Here is a 17,500-nt window from a genome sequence, read left to right on the forward strand (position 1 = left end):
TCACGAGATCGGTATCGTTTTGAAGCTCGGTCCTTCAGAAGACAAATATCGAAAAATTGGCTAAAAACATTAATTCCTTCACCCTCAATTAGGCCATTTTCTACAAGGAGGGGCCGCTTTTTTCGCCGATATTTTCAAAAGTCATCCCCTCTTTTCGATTGACTATCCTTAATTTAAACCTCCGTCACTTCCGGTTTGGCGATGGACGCAATGGCAAAGACGTCACGTTATTTTTGTTCATGTTTTTTCTTCTTTGCAGTACAGGTTCGAGCCTGCCTATTAACATTTGTTTTTTGCTCAACACCTTCGAACACCCGGGCAACGCCCGGCACCCTGGCTAGTAATGGATAAAGTGCTCATTTATAATCAATTCTAAGTTACAGTCTTTTGGAGGTTGAAGGTTCAATCTTAAGTGTATCGACACGAAAACATACATTTGCAAATTACATTTGTCTTGATTTCAATCCATAGGAGTAACATGCTCTTGTTCTGTCAGCCATAGTCGTAAATAATTTGCAATTCTCATTATCGTCTGCACCGAAGATTAAACCGTCAAAATTGGTTAAATGATGGAAATTTTTTTTTTTTTTTTTTACAAAGGCATCACCACATTATCAAGGTCCAGAGGCCACTCAAGGATAAGGGTTAAAGAGTGTACAGTAGAAATTGGTCAATATAGTAATCATTAGTAATGAAAATTTGGTAAATTTGATAACTTATATGGAACGGCTCATCAAGAACTTATTAACTTTAGACTTGAACACAACCATATTGTAGTCAGCCGGAAAGCAGGAAAACGGAAGATAATTCCACAGGCGTGCAGTTCTAAGAAAGAAGCTTTGTTCATGGAATCTACGTTTAGGTTTAGGCACAGATAAAGAGTGGGGGAAATTATTGATAGTGTTTACAGCTAGACGAGTGTTTCTTGTGAAAGTTTGGCGAGGGGGGACCATAGATTGAAGCTCAGTTGAACACTTTCTATGAAAATAAATTGGACAGAAATTAATTATTAAAGGGGTTGGCTCAACAGAAACTTGTTTAGATTGGACTTGAAGATGACCATGTTGTTGTTAGCTGGAAAGCAGCCTCAGGGTATAAAATTCTACAGGCAGACAGTGGTTGTAGCTAGACGAGTGTTTGTTGCGAATATTTTGTAGGAGGACCGTAGATTGACCTTTATTGTCAGTTGAACACTTGCTATGAAAAAAATGATAGAGCAGTTTCAGTTTGAAATATCATTTTCCTCGCTCTGTCATGATTACGTTTGAAATAGAATTTTCATTGCACCAGAGATTGGAGCTCATCCGAGCACATACTATGAAAGTAACGATCAAGCAGAAAAAGACTATCGACATTTCTTCTGTGATAGAAAGGAGAAAACATCGCTCACTAGATTTTGAAGTCAGTTCTGTACCCTGTCAAGTTAGGAAAGGGTGCTCTAAACAGCACCTGGCCAGATGTGGCAGCACTACTCCATTTTACTGCAAATATAATACACTGTTCTTCTTTGTTTGGATGTAATTGTTTTTTTTTTTTGCTGGCAATGATGTGTTCAATAATCCAGATTTCGGGGAGAGTGACGTCAAACAAAAGTCGATTACAAGTCTGTATGCAAGGCCTGGGAGATGACGTCAAAGGAAGGTCAAATTCTAGGACGTAAAATCCCTGGACAGTGTTTAACCACAGTTTTAAAACAATGCAGGTCGGAATGTTGACGTCATCTGGGCCAAATAAAAAAGAGATACAGAGAGATAAATACAGAGGAAATCGAAAGGGCGGAGTTGAGAGAGCAACACGAGAGGGTGCTAGCAACACATTCTTCTCCACTACACCACAAACATCACGCCATTAGAATTGTCAAACTGTCATTCGAAAACAGAAAGGTTATAATTACAAATAAACGAAATATTTTTATAATCAGTTGTGTGTGTGTGTGTGTGTTTTTAATTTATCGTCAATGAATGTATAAATCAAGAAATGACAAAGATTGATTTTTTAGAAATGAAATAAACTTAAAACACATTTGACGACCAGCGAAATATAACAAACTAGCCTACGTGCCCGGCGTTGCCCTGGAGTTTGGAGGTGTGTGTTGAGCAAAAAAAAAAAAAAAAAAAAAAAAAAAGTAGGCAGGCAGGCTTGAACCCGTGATGTGAAGGCGGAAAAGAAAGTGAAAGAAAACCTGACGTCTTACCCCTATTCCATGACACGACCGGAAGTTAGGAACGTTGAAATTAGTAAAGTCATTCAAACCGATACGATGACTTCGCGACAGAAAAAAAACCCCGACCCTGCTTCTAGAAAACTGCCCAGTTGAGGGTGAAGAAATTAATGGTTTTAGCCAATTTTTCGATATTCGTCGACCGAAGGATCGATCTTCAAAACGATACCAATTTCGTGATAATCCGTTGCCTCTGTCGAAAGTTTTATGCAGACATACAAACATACATACATACATACATGCAAACATGCATACATACATACATACATACATACAAACATAATACATATAAACATACATACATAGAAACATACATACATATATACATTTAAAGAGACAAGTGAGATTTATATAACAGATTGCCTTGATGCATGAGCTACTGTTTTCAACTCTGTCATTTTACCTGTGTAATAAAATGTTAGAAGAATGACTCAACAACCTGATAAAATGCAATGTTATGACCCTTTAGGCTGTGATCATAGCGTAGTATCTGTCAACTGTGGCAAGCGGGAGCAATGGTCAAAACATTATTATTATTGTTATTGTATTCTTGTTAATTGATTTGAGCGACGGATAGTCACTGGATCAGTTATTATGATTAAAAGAATAAACAATTAAATTGCGAAAGAAATGATTGACGTGTGAATCGCAAAAAGAATGTGAAAATAGAAAATATATGTGAACATTATTTTGGGGTTTTGAATAAACAAATAACTAGGTGGATTAGATTGGTATGAGACACGTAATTAGGTAACGTAAGAGAACACGTGATGTAGTTAGTTTTGGAGAGACTGGGAGAGTTGAGGATTGACCACCAGAGCAGACAGACGTCTAGAAAAGGGTGGACAGACAGCTAGGAGCGGGCTGTATGAACAGAAAATATAGACTAACTGCAGATCCTGTGAAAACCATTTGAGACAACTGTAATAAATTTATATTATAAAAATATAAAGAGTTGTTTTAATGGTTTCACAAATAAGAACAGTTGTCTCAATTATATGGTGCTGATCGCTTCATGGTTCGTCACGGAACAGCGGGAAGATACAGAAGAACTCTTCAAGAAAAAGGTATGAAGCATATATTATTCTTCTTATACATGAACTGTAAAAATATCCCGTTTGATAAGTCTGATACAACATGACTCGGTTTACACGTCAATATCATGTCCCCTGGCTAACAACATACATACGATTTATACATTTATTATCCGTCTGTTAAAAGAACAATATCTTACACCCACTAGATAACACATGGCACGTTTTAATATATCATCTCTTCCAATATAAACCAATATACAACAAAAAGTGCTGAACACAATCAGTGAACAGTATGGTCCGGTGCAATTCTAGGAGATCCACATTCTTAGGCTTTACCTTCTCGCAATTTGAGAATGGGCTTATTTAGGAGCACCAGCTAGGGAATGCATAAGGGGCTGCTGGGTAAATTGTATTTCAGCCGGATTGCCTTTCCTCTTGGGCACTGACTTTTCAAATTTCAATTTTCTGACCTTGTGTCTGATCTTCCAGACATGGGCGGGAGATAAATAAAAATGGTGATAACAAACAATAGCCTTGATGATGATGGTTTGATGCTGTTGTTATTGGTGATGATGATGCTAATGACGGTGGTAATTATAATAGTGGCGGGAATGATGATGATGATGATGATGATGATGATGATGATGATGATGATCATGATGATGATGATAAACAAGGTGATAATGATGAAAATGATGGTGGTGATGATAATGCTGTTGCTATTGATGATGATGATGATGATGATGATGATGATGACGATGACAGCGATGACGACGCCGACGACCGTTATGATGATGATGACGATGTCAATAATGGTGATGGCTATAGTGGAAATGCCGGCGATGATGATGATGATGATGAAGGTGATAATGATTATGACAACGACAACGACGACGACGACGACGATGATGATGATGATGATGATGATGATAGTTGAAAAGACTATAGTAGTGATGACGACGACGACGATGATGATGATGATGATGATGAGAGAAGTGCTGCTGCTGCTGCTGCTGCTGCTGCTGCTGATGATGATGATGATGATGATGATGATGATGATGGTAGTGATGATGATGATGATGATGATGATGATGATGATGATGATGATGATGATGATGATGATGATGGAAAGTGCGGCCCATCACGAAATCATATGTTTTCCTTCCACTCGGAACGAAGGAAATATTCCAATGGAAAATGTCTTCCACAGATCAATAATCTAATAAGACTGACAGAAAAACGAATTTCGTGTGGCATGTTTCATAAATAGACGGTAAGTGCTGCTTATATCGACGTAGATTATATCTAGCGGTCGAAACAGACACTAAAACAAATACATACTTACCTGGATGCGTAATGACTGTAAAATGGTTGTGTTATAATGCTAGAGATTCGTGTATATATAAAGTTAGATATGTGTATATGTTTACATATTTGTGTCTATATACATAGAAAACTTACTATGTTTATATATATATATATATATATATACTAGCATGGGTGCCCGGCGTTGCTCGGGTGTTTGGAGGTGTATGCTGTGCAAAAAAAGCAAAAAAACAAAAAAAAATGGTTAATTTTTTTTTAATTTGACCCCTATTATGACCCCTTAAAATTTATTGTTTCGGGCTCAAATCACTTTATTAAGTTAGATCCATGTTCAAGGAACCTATATCTAAAATTTCAAGAGTTTGGATTCAAAATTGTCGGAGGAGTTTGGTAGAGTTCTTAAAGGTCAAATCGTTGAAATTTGACCCCTTAACAGCCAAATTTCTGGTTGACACCCGTCACATCGATTTTCCCAAATCTCAGTACCCGGTATTTCAAATTTCGAGTCTATAGACTAAAAATTGACAGAGTTATTGCATAGGGAAATGTACACAGACAGACAGACAGACAGACAGACACGTTCACTTTTATATATATATATATATATATATATATATATATATATATATATAATGTTTGTGTGTGTGTATTTCTACGTAACATCTGTACATCGTTATATTAAAGTGACAAGCGCCACTCTTTAAGTCTCCGCAACAATAACCCAGTGACAAGCCATTGCAAGATGACTGGTAATTGCTTTGACCGCAGATTTATCGCAAGAGTTGTCCTCTCCTAGAAGGATTGCCCCCACCACGGCTTGCAGGAGCTCCTTCTTCCCACGCTTATATTATTTACCCATGACTGGTTGTTGTTCAAGTCAACTTTGCACCTATTAGTCCGAACCAACCGATCTGTTTAATATGCAGCAATGTTTGCAAGTCTACTGCTGGTTTGAGAAAACATATGATTGTTCATAGGAATACCCTTCAACCTCCAGAGGAAGTCAACTCAGTGGAAATTGCTCAATTTGTATGTCACATCTGCTTCAAAATGTGCAAATCTACGGCGGGAGTGAAGAGTCATCTGAGATGGCATGGACGTCAAGATTGGGAGAACTCAACGTGACGGCGATCATCTAGAAAGATGCAGCAATCATCACACACACACACACACACACACACACACACACACACACAGAGATATATATATATATATATATATATATATATATATAATGTATTAACAAAACCAAGACTTCAAAAATAGGAATTGATAGCAACAAAAAGTGTATTTCATTATAAGTTACAATTGTTTCAATACCAGTTGGACAATTTCAAGCAGAAAATTTTCAAACGCTATAATGCTTGAAATTGTCCAACTGGTATTGAAACAATTGTAACTTACAATGAAATACACTTTTTGTTGCTATCAATTCCTTTTTTGAAGTCTTGGTTTTGTTAATACGGTATATTAATGCTCAATTATGAAATATGATAATTTTGTAGCTTACTTTTTAAGTCATCTCTCTTTGGCTTAAAATTTATTGGTATATGAAAATTTACTGAATTATACGAACCCAGTAAAACTCAGTATATTACAAACAAGTCTCTCTCTCTCTCTCTCTCTCTCTCTCTCTATATATATATATATATATATATATATATATATATAATATATATATATGTATATATATATATATATATTGCATATTCGTAGATATATGTATATTTTACACAAATATACATATGTAAAATAGTAGCTTGTATAACGCGATGACTATCACAAGTGTCACACCAGGCATTAAAAATACTCGGATGACTCCCCATAGGGATCAATCGCTGAGATATGAGTTAATTGTAGGCATTTCCGATCATGCCCCCCTCCTCCTAACAGTTATTCTGGTCACCCAGAACAACTTTCACAACACGATAACTTGGCCTTGATCGTCTTTGATTAATCTGTTTTAACAAGAAAAGTTCACCAATCCAGGGAGGTAGATGCGGCCACACAACACGCCATCTCCCAGCGTTTTTAGCCAATTTTTCGATATTTGTCGGATGAAAGCTCGAACATCAAAACAGTACTGATCTTGGTAAAATCTGTCGCCTCTACTGAAAGTTTTAGGCAGACATGCAAACAGACATACATGCATGCATTTATATATTGGTAACTAAAAATTTTCAACCCAAACTGATGAAAAAAGCTTGCCCTATCTCTGAATACCCTTTATGTAAAATTTCAAATATTTAAACCAGAAATTGTCCGAGTAATTTGGAAGAAGACCGCAGAGGTCAACTTTTTAAAAACTTTGACCCCTATTATGACCCCTTAAAATTTATTGTTTGGGTTCAAATCAAGTTATTAAGTTAGATCCATGTCCAAGGAATCTATATCTAAAATTTCAAGTGCGAAGACCCAAAATTGTCGGAGGAGTTTGGTAGAGTTCTAATAGGTCAAATCGTTGAACTTTGACCCCTTAATCGCCAAATCTCAGGCCAAAGACCGATCACATCGATTTTCCCAAATCTCAGTACCCTATATATCAAATTTCGAGTCTGTAGATTGAATATATATATATATATATATATATATATATATATATATATATATATATATATATATAGTAAGTTATAACTTACTATCTAGCTCTACCTACGCATTGAGCACTGTTGAATAAATACTTAAAGTTTACGCATAAATTTGTACTTTCGTATATTAATTTATGTGATTAAATGAAGTAGTTATATATATATATATATATATATATATATATATATATATATATATATATATATATATATATATAATGATTGGTTTTTTTTTTTTTGGAAAAAGAATTCCAGCAGAGTGCTCAATTAAAAGGGCCTTATTATCGAGCTTGAAACCAACGGTACCAATGATCTGTCTCAACTAACAACTTTCCGTACACAATATATATATATATATATATATATATATATATATATATATATATATATATATATATATATATATATATATATATATATACAGGGTGGCCACAAAGTCACGCACCAATGTTAATATTTATTTTTTATTAATATAATTTTTTAATTTTATAATTTTTTATTTCAGATCAGACATGCCATTGACTACAGAGCCGCGCGTAGAAATAATTGTATTATCTGGTCGTGATGGTGCAACCAACAGAAGTGTTGCTGAGCAATTAAACAGAAACCATCCTCATGAAAATGTGTCACACACTTCTGTCGGTCGCCTTAATCAACAAATTCAGAGAAACTGGTAGCGTCGTTGACAAAAAGCGAAGTGGGCGTCCAGGTTTATCTGCAGAGACACGTGCACAAGTGTTGGAAAAAATTGCAAGCAGTCCAAGGAAGTCAGTGCGAAGGGCAGCAGGTGAAATTGGTGTTCTTCGTTCAACGATGCAGAAGGTCCTCAAAGCAGAAAAGTTTCATCCTTACAAACTTCAAATTCTACACAAATTGTACGAGGATGATAGTGACAGACGTTTAGAAATGGCTGTATGGTTTCAGGTTCAACTCGAGGAAGATCCTGACTTTGTTAGGCGAAACATGTTATTTAGCGACGAGGCAAGTTTTTATGTTAGTGGAGAGGTCAATCGGCAGAACTCCGATACTATTCGCAAGATAATCCTCATTTTATGTTAGACAGCAAAGAACACAGCAGTCCCAAGATAATGGTTTGGTGTGGTTTGTGGCGCGACCATGTGTTGGGCCCTTTCTTCTTCAATCAGACAGTTACTGGCGAAAGATACCTCAACATGTTGCAAAATGATTTGATACCGTAGTTTGATTTACTTGGAGACGGCAGACCTACTTGGTTTATACAAGACGGTGTCCCGCCGCATTATGCAACGATTGTGCGTGACTGGCTCCACGAGAATTTCGAAAATTGGATCGGTCGAAGAGGTACGGTAGAGTGGTCGCCCAGGTCGCCTGACCTAAATCCCATGGACTTTTATTTCTGGGGTCACATTAAGCAAATTGTTTATTCAACGAAGATTCGTAATTTGGATCATCTGAAGAGTCGTATTATTGATGCTTGTCTTCAAATTGATGCTGATGCTGATTTACTGAATCGTGTCTACAGGAACTTTGAATTTCGTGTTGGCTCGTGCATAGCTGCAAACGGCGAACATATCGAGCAATTGTAATCCTTGTAAAGAACTTTGAATTTGAATGTTACTACTATAACTTTTTTTTAATTTTTTAAACTTTTTTAATTAACATTGGTGCGTGACTTTGTGGCCACCCTGTATATATATATATATATATATATATATATATATATATATATATATATTCCTTTTCTTCCAATTTACCAAAAGTCGTCTGCTAATTATGTGTTTTCTTATTAGGCAATCGCATTTGTTGTCACTTTCTGATTAAAAAAAAAATTGCCCGGAGACGCTCGGAATATTCTGGTGGCTTACGTCAGATGCTGGTCGAGTACGAGTTGTCGTTTATAGACATCCGATTCACAAAATGCACCAGTACCCTTCAAAAAATAACAAATTATCTGGTTTTTCATTCGGTAATCGCGTTTGTTGTCGCTTTCTGATTGGCTGATCAATTTGACAAGCGCTCAGCATATTCCGGCGGTTTGTGTAAATTTCTGGTTCAGCCCTACCGAACATTTACGAGAATCCTGTTCATAAAATGCCTTAGTGCCGTTTTTATTTACTACTGGCAAGCCACCTGGCGTTGCCTGGTCGTGAAATACGGATAGATATTATATTTTAATTCATACAGAAACTGAGACATGTGCATGCGACTATTATGTTTTTTCTAAACAGTTCACTTCTTGTAAATAAAAAAAAAACTCGAGCTAAGATCGAAACCAACACCTAAAGACGATCAAGTACGATAACCATTTGGCCACCTTGACACGGTCTTTAAAAAGTGTTCTCAAACCTACTTATTCTTAACATAAGGAATCTGTCATGTGAATCATTTACGCATGCGCATTCGTGAAACAGTTGACGAAAAGATAGAAATCTGACAATCCCCATGTACCAATTTTTACATTTTGATCTCTTAGCTGCCATTTTTCCTGAGGAAAATCGATTAAAAAGTTTTTCACTTGTCTGAATACCCTATATACCAAATTACAAGTCTGCAGATCAAAAATTCGCTGAGTATTAAGATTGAAAAGTGTCCTCTGTCTCTCTCTCTCACACACACACACACACGCGCGCGCGCGCACACACACACACATTCTCACTTTTATATATATATATATATACTAGCAGTTGTACCTGGCGTTGCTCTGCATAAAACGTAATGTTAAGATCTTTTTACTCCAATAGTTTCTTCCCCAGAACCGCTAGACTCTGGAATTCCATTCCAGGTCCCTGCTTCCCCAACAGTACTGACGTGCAGAAGTTCAAGTGTAACGTGAACCGACATCTTGCTGCCCAAATCCCTACATAGTACCCCAGTAGTTGTTGCCCCTGATAGTAGCCCCCTACACCAAAGTGGTAATTTGTCTTGTTTGGGGTGAAAATGTAAAAAAAAAAAAAATAAAATAAAAATAAAAAATTCCTTGAAAGAAAATGAAGTAAAAAAAACAAAAAAAAAAAAAACGGAAAGAAACTAAGACATCTGCGTGCAAGTATTATGTTTTTCTAAACAGTTCACTTTTTTTTTATTAAAAAAAAAAAAAGAATGACTTGAGCTGAGATCGAAACCTAAACGTAAAGACAGTGGGTCAAGTATGATGACCCTTAGACAAGCTGCCGCGATCTTTTAAAAAGTTGTACTAAATTTTCAATGTTGACCCCTTAGCAGCCCTTTTTCCGGATAAAAACCGATTAAAACGGTTTCCGCATGTCTGAATACTCTATATATCAAATTTCAAGTCTGTAGATAAAAAAATCGTTGAGTATATAGGTTGAGAAGTGTCCTTTCACTTTTATAAATATATAGATGGATATGGTTTTCTTTTTGTTAAGAGTGGGATTTTGTTGCCACATCCCGTGCACGACCACTTATTTATTTTATAAAACATGTTTTTCCTGACCAGTTCTGGACTTCCATTCCTAATGACCACCTGCCAAACAGATGGATTGGTAGCGCTGGACAAAATGACTAGGTGGTCCGAAAGTGGTCTCCGGGATCAGTAGACATTATCTGCGAGTTTTTCTTTTGGCGATATGTGAAAGGTAGATTTTATGTACCTCCCTCCCTCTTCCCACAACCTTCGGAGATATATAGGAATGCATAGCTTAAGCTATACGTCAGATCACGCGAGGTCACGCGAGATTTGCTATAGAAAATTTGGATGGCACTAAATAATCACATCGGATTTGTCTCACATGGATACAAATCGATACTGATAAAGAAACTTTTCGGCCCTTATTTAGAACTAGCAGTGGTACCCTGCGTTGCCCGGGTGTTTGGAGACGTGTTGAGCAAAAAAAAAAAAAAAAGAAAAAAGTTATAGTATGCAGGCAGTATCGAACCCGTACCGCAAAGGTGGAAAAGAACGCGAAAAAAAAACAAAACAAAATGTCTTTGCTGTTGCGCCCAACGCCATACGTGACGTAGGTTTAAATTAAGGCTTGTCAATCAAAAATAGGCGATGATTTTCGAAAATATCGGCGAAAAAAGCGACCTCCTCCCTGTAGAAAAATCCCAGTTGAGGGTGAAGGAATTAATGTTTTTTTGCCAATGTTTCGATATTTGTCGTCTGAAGGGTTGAGCTACAAAATGATATCGATCTCATGAAATCCGTTACCTCTGTCGAAAGCTTTGCGAGACATACATACATACATACATACATACATACATACATACATTTAAACAGACAGGTAAGATTTATATTATAGATTATACGTGCTTAAAAAATACAGAAAAATCTTTAGGATGTCTGTACTTGTCATTAAACGAAGATGTCTTATTCCAAAAATTGCGTAAATTAATCAAATAGTTTTTATAACTAAGAAAGGCAAATTTTATGATTAAGCGAGACGCAGTGATTTTGGACAGACTCGGTTTTGATCCAGCATAAATAAAAAAGAGATAACTCAATATGAAATATCGAGATCAAATTCCATCTTATAATGAATACGTTTAGTATTAAAATTGCTAAAAATCGTAACTTTTTATTTTCTCAGTAAAAAAAACCCTACTTGGTCAATTTACACGATTTTTGGAATATGACATCTTCGTTCTCTGACGAGTACGTGCACCAAAAATAGTTTTCTGCATTTTTCTAACAGAACACGGATGTGTATATGGCGGCCGAATGCAGATGTCGAGCCGTGTGTGAAATGACGTCACGGCGAGGAAGAAAAGAAAAAAGATATAAAAGGAAGAACGTGTGTGCAGATCGGGGATCACTTTCGAGAGGATCACGATCACGTTAGAGACGTGAGTAAAGTCACACATGGCCGGAGAATGAGGACTGAAAGTCTTTTCTTAAAATCTGAAACAGCGAGTTGAATTTCTTTCCTATTCCTTGTCTTTTCTCCTTTGCGACAGAGTCTACAACGAGCTGGGTCCTGAGTGTCTTCATATTAAACGTGTGTAAATGTTACATCTTTTATGTTCAATAAGTTTCATCTCACTCTCTACTAGTATATAAAAGTCATTTTGTGTGTGTGAAATGCATTTATTTGTGGTCCTTCCAAAACAACACATTTCATTATATTTCAAAAGTCTTTTCGCACGCATATGTTCTTTTTAAAAGTCTCTATCTCCACCACCTCATGCTGACGCTAGCCAGTGCTTTCTTGCCCTTGACTTTCACACGTCCATCTTGCCCGACGCTTAACTTGTTTCTCTCTCGACCATGTGGTGTATTTTTTTCTCCTTTTCTTATAACGCAAGCTCACGCACACTTGCTAATTTGCATATGTGATTATACGTCTGCTGCTGCTGATGCTAAAATATAGCTAGCCAGCTATCCTTTAGCTGATACTGATATTTTTACACGCGCCTATATGCGCTCTGTTACATATAAAAGTGTTAATTCAAGGTACCGAGAGTCGTAAAAATCAGTGTTACTTATAAGAAAATGAAACTGTTTTAATTATTTTTTAGTAAAAATAAAGATGGAGATACATTGTTTAAATTGTTAGATGAAAGTATAGAACAAGTAAGAACGTTAATATCTGCTTTAAAAATAAATGTACTAATAAAAACCATAATAGAAATAATAAAACTACAAAATTATCTCAGCCTCTACTATTATATTTTGAATATGTGTGAAACTGTCTCTGTGTGTGTATGTGTGTGAGTGCGTGTGTTTGAGTGTGAATGTGAGTGTGTGTGAGTGTGTGTGAGTGTGAGTGTCTTTGAGTGTGAGTGTGTGTGTGAGTGTGTGTGTGAGTGTGTATGTTTGAGTGTGAATGTGAGTGTGTGTGAGTGTGTGTGAGTGTGAGTGTCTTTGAGTGTGAGTGTGTGTGTGAGTGTGTATGTTTGAGTGTGAATGTGAGTGTGTGTGAGTGTGTGTGAGTGTGAGTGTCTTTGAGTGTAAGTGTGTGTGTGAGTGTGTGCGTGAGTGTGTATGTTTGAGTGTGTGTTTATGTGTGAGTTTGTGTGTGAGTGTGTGTGTTTGAGTGTGTGTTTATGTGTGAGTTTGTGTGTGAGTGTGTGTGTTTGAGTGTGAATGTGACGGTGTGTGAGTGTGTGAGTGTGTGTGTGAGTGTGTGTGTGAGTGTGTATGTTTGAGTGTGTGTTTATGTGGGAGTTTGTGTGTGAGTGTGTGTGTTTGAGTGTGAATGTGAGTGTGTGTGAGTGTGTGTGTTTGAGTGTGAGTGTGTATGTGAGTGTGTGTGTGTGTGAGAGTGTGTGTGCGTGAGTGTGTTTGAGTGTGTGTGTGTGTGTGAGTGAGCAAATTTTATGATTAAGCGAGACGCAGTGATTTTGGACAGACTCGGTTTTGATCCAGCATAAATAAGAAAGAGATAACTCAATATGAAATACCGAGATCAAATTCCATCTTATAATGAATACGTTTAGTATTAAAATTGCTAAAAATCGTAACTTTTTATTTTCTCAGTAAAAAAAACCCTACTTGGTCAATTTACACGATTTTTGGAATATGACATCTTCGTTCTCTGACGAGTACGTGCACCAAAAATAGTTTTCTGCATTTTTCTAACAGAAACAGTGTGTGCGTGAGTGTGTCTGTGTAAGTGTGTCTGTGTGCGTGTGTGTGAGAGTGTGTGTGTGAGTGTGTGTGAGTGTATGTGTGTGAGTGTGTGTGTGTGTGTGTGTGTTAGTGTGTCTGTGTGTGTGAGTGTGTGAGTGTGTGTGAATGTGTGTGTGTGTGTGTGTGTGTGTGCGTGCGTGTGCGTGTTCCTTCCTCATAGGTTCCGAAACGGCTGAGCCTATCTTTTGCAAATTTCACACAAAGCTGATTTATTTTTCTGGCAGTGTTCTTAGATATGTTTTTTTGTTGTTTTTTTTTACTGAAACGCATCCGATAAGCATCGAAAATAAAAAAAAATCCGATCTTAAAAATAGCTTTTCTCTCTTATAGATAACAAAACGAATAATTTTTACAGGGGAATATTTTACGTTACACTGGTAAGGAAGATAATAGACTTTCAGCAAATCATTCTCTTAAAAAATACACATTATTATAACCTGAAGATATGGCTTAGTGATAGAGCATTCAACTACAGATCGAATGATCCCCTGTTCAAGCCCGGGTGTATCTCACTATTTTATTTTATTTTTTCTTATTAATGAGTGCAATTTACGATAATAGAAGAGATACTATTTAAAGTCGCCGCAAATCATTTATTCGTTTGCATATTTTAAAACTAAGGATTAATCAGAAGTGACTTTTCCAGAGCATTCATCGTCAAGCCCAAATATCAGCTGACGTGATATTGTAAACAAACACAGACGGAATTTCATGAACAGCATTATCAGTATTTATTTATTTGCGAATTAGTCCACCGTGCAAATTATTCCTCGTAATTCAATGCAATAGACCGATTCTATAATAGTTCATACGCAATCTGCATAAATTAAAATGTCATGTTTAAATGTATTGTACGACCGTGCAACGCCGGACTGCCAACTAATTCCAAATAAGCAGTAAGTTTTCCAACCACGAGCTGTCATGTCCGATAGCACTAACGCTGATCTCCACGCTCTCCGGCATCGTCAAAAAGGAACAAACAAACATAAATAAATAAATCCGAGTCGGCTTTTCTTTCATTTTTAACACAAGTCGCTTATTACCCTTTTTAATTCTAACCCTAACCATAACCCGACACCCTCTTAAAGAGTCTCTCTCTACAACATGTTCATCTCACCTGACTCGTTTTTCTCTTTCTTCCGACCGCACGCTGGCCACAGCCAGCTCATTCTCGACTTCATTTTATACGTCCATCTCCTTCGTAACCGACTTTTTTTCTCCCCGATTACGTGGTGTCCTTTTTTTCTTTTCCCTCAGATGTGAGCCCGGGCACACTTGCTAATTTGCATACGTGTTCAAACGTTGCTACTGCTGCTAACACAATCGCTTGTCAGCTATCCTTCGGCTGCTGCTCATATTTTCATACCCGCTCATATGCGATATGTTACAATAGTCTAAACGAACAAGAAACGTCTCTTGTGTAGAGAAGAGGAAACCGCCCACTTTCGACATTTCCCCCCTCAGATTGTAGATTGGCACTTTGATGGCTTCTTGGTATCAGGTCGGTGCACAAGTTTTTACCAACTAAAAATTTCATCTTGAAAATGACAAACTATTTTAGAAAATATTTACTCATTACGTCCTTCGATCGATCCAGTAAATATCTCAATGCTGATACAATTCTCTACCTATATAAGAGCCAGGCACGTCCAAGGTTGGAGTACTGTTGCCACATCTGGGCAGGAGCTGCTAGAAAGGACTTATCCTGCCTTGAGAGAGTTCAAAATAGACTTTGTAACCTAGTGAGGGATGCCCTTTTCTCTTCACTGCAACCACTTTCTCACAGAAGACAACGTCACGAACCTGTCTCTGCTTTATCGTTATTTTCATGGCAAGTGCTCGTCTGAGCTCCAATCTATGCTCTCCCCTCCCCAAACGTTCACGAGAAACACTCATCTAGCTGAAAACACTATCAATAGTTTCCTCCACTCGTTATCCGTGCTTAAACCTAAACGTAGATTCCATGAACAAAGCTTCTTTCTTAGAACTGCATACTTGGGGAACTCTCTTCCATTTGCCTGGTTTCCGGCTGGTCGTCTTCAAGTCCAACGTAAACAAGTTCTTGACGAGCCGTTCCCATTAAGTAATCCAATTTACCAAATTTCTACTACTAACGATTACTACGTCATTGTCCCATTGACCACTGTACATTTATAAACCTTTATCCTCTAGTGACCTCTGGGGCTTGATAAGTGGTTACTCCTTTGTAAAAAAAACAAAAAAACAATAACGATCTTTATTCTTTATAACTTGATTCCATCTGACAACGAATGTACATAAATCTAAGACAATGACTGAATCCTTAAAAAATGACTTTCAGCCAGTAGTAAAATCGGGCCGCAAATGGATGGTAACATTTAATGGTACTAAGACTAAGCTTCTTTCCTTTAACAATTACAAGACGTCTCTCAAACCTCCAATATCCATGACAAATAACATCCTACCTGAGAATTCTTCCTTCAAACTCCTCAATCTAACATTCACAGGAAATATGAACTGGAATAAATACGTTGAGGACATTGCAAAGGCTGCTGCAAAGAAGGGGAGTCTATCAAGCTAGAAGACTACTCACGCCCGAGAGTATTCTGTACCTCTTCGTCCATGCATGGAGTATTGCTGCCACATCTGTGCTGGTGCATCTACCACTAACTACTCCCTTCTTGAATAGGGTCCAAAAAAATAAAAGTTTTCAATCTAATAGGTCCCACTTTGTTAACTAAGCTCCAAACACTGTCCCATCGTCGCAATGTTGGATCTCTGTGCTTGTTTTGGAAATATTTCAATGGAATGTGCTCTGATGAACTTGTTGCACTTGCTTGTACAGATATCTTTTAAACCAACGCATTTCAGGTGAAAACATTATTTCATATATAATGCCATGTCGAAATTAGTAGAACTTCCAAACATTACGAAAAACGGTTCAATAGAAGATATGCTAGATGTATTTTTTTTTTAACAAAACAAAAATCACCCACAATTACGGTCTAAGATTCTGTGTTAAAAAATGGCAGACCATAAATTTAAGTCAATTTAAGTCAAAGGAGATAAGTCAGCACACTGAATTGGTCGCATAATTCTTCCGCATTAAAACATGCAATAAAACTCGATAATTCGATAAATTCTTTATTTGCTTGTTATACTGTGATCATTTTTCGTAATTTTTGGAATTTGTACTAATTTCGACATGACACGTAAGTACGTGATAATGTTTTCACATGAAATACGTTGGTTTAGATGATTACCAAACTACACTAGCACCAGAAGTACTCATACTTGGCTCCCTATAATGTATGCACGCTTTAGTGTGTGGGGGAGGGTTGTAAAGTGTTCTTTGATGCTGTTTATTGTTTCATTTTAAGTGGCCAATCGGGCGCCGTACATGCGCCGCTGAAAGGTTATCCGTGTTCGATGCGGGCGTCATATGTTTTTTTTTTTTTTTTTTTTTTCGCTTTGATCTGGGAATATGAAAAGGCTGAGGAGGGTTAGGGAGAAAGTGTACTCCGGGAGCGGGAAGTGGTGGTGGTGGTGGGGAGATAATATTTTTGAAACTGAGCCACCTGCATTCGTTTAAGATATCGATTATTTGTTTTGTGGTTTTATTCAGGATCGGTTGATCTTTGGCGAAGGGGCAGAGTAGGGGGGGAAGATGAGAGAAGTGTAGGGGAGGGGTAAAGAATGGACATGTTGAGTGAATAAATAGGCGAAAAGACACAGGAGCAAAGTGGAGGGTGCTTGTGCAGAATAGTGAATTTTGTAA

The sequence above is a fragment of the Euprymna scolopes genome, chromosome 44 (genome assembly GCF_053919585.1).
Source record: "Euprymna scolopes isolate OS-2025 chromosome 44, ASM5391958v1, whole genome shotgun sequence".
Lineage (NCBI taxonomy): Eukaryota > Metazoa > Mollusca > Cephalopoda > Sepiida > Sepiolidae > Euprymna > Euprymna scolopes.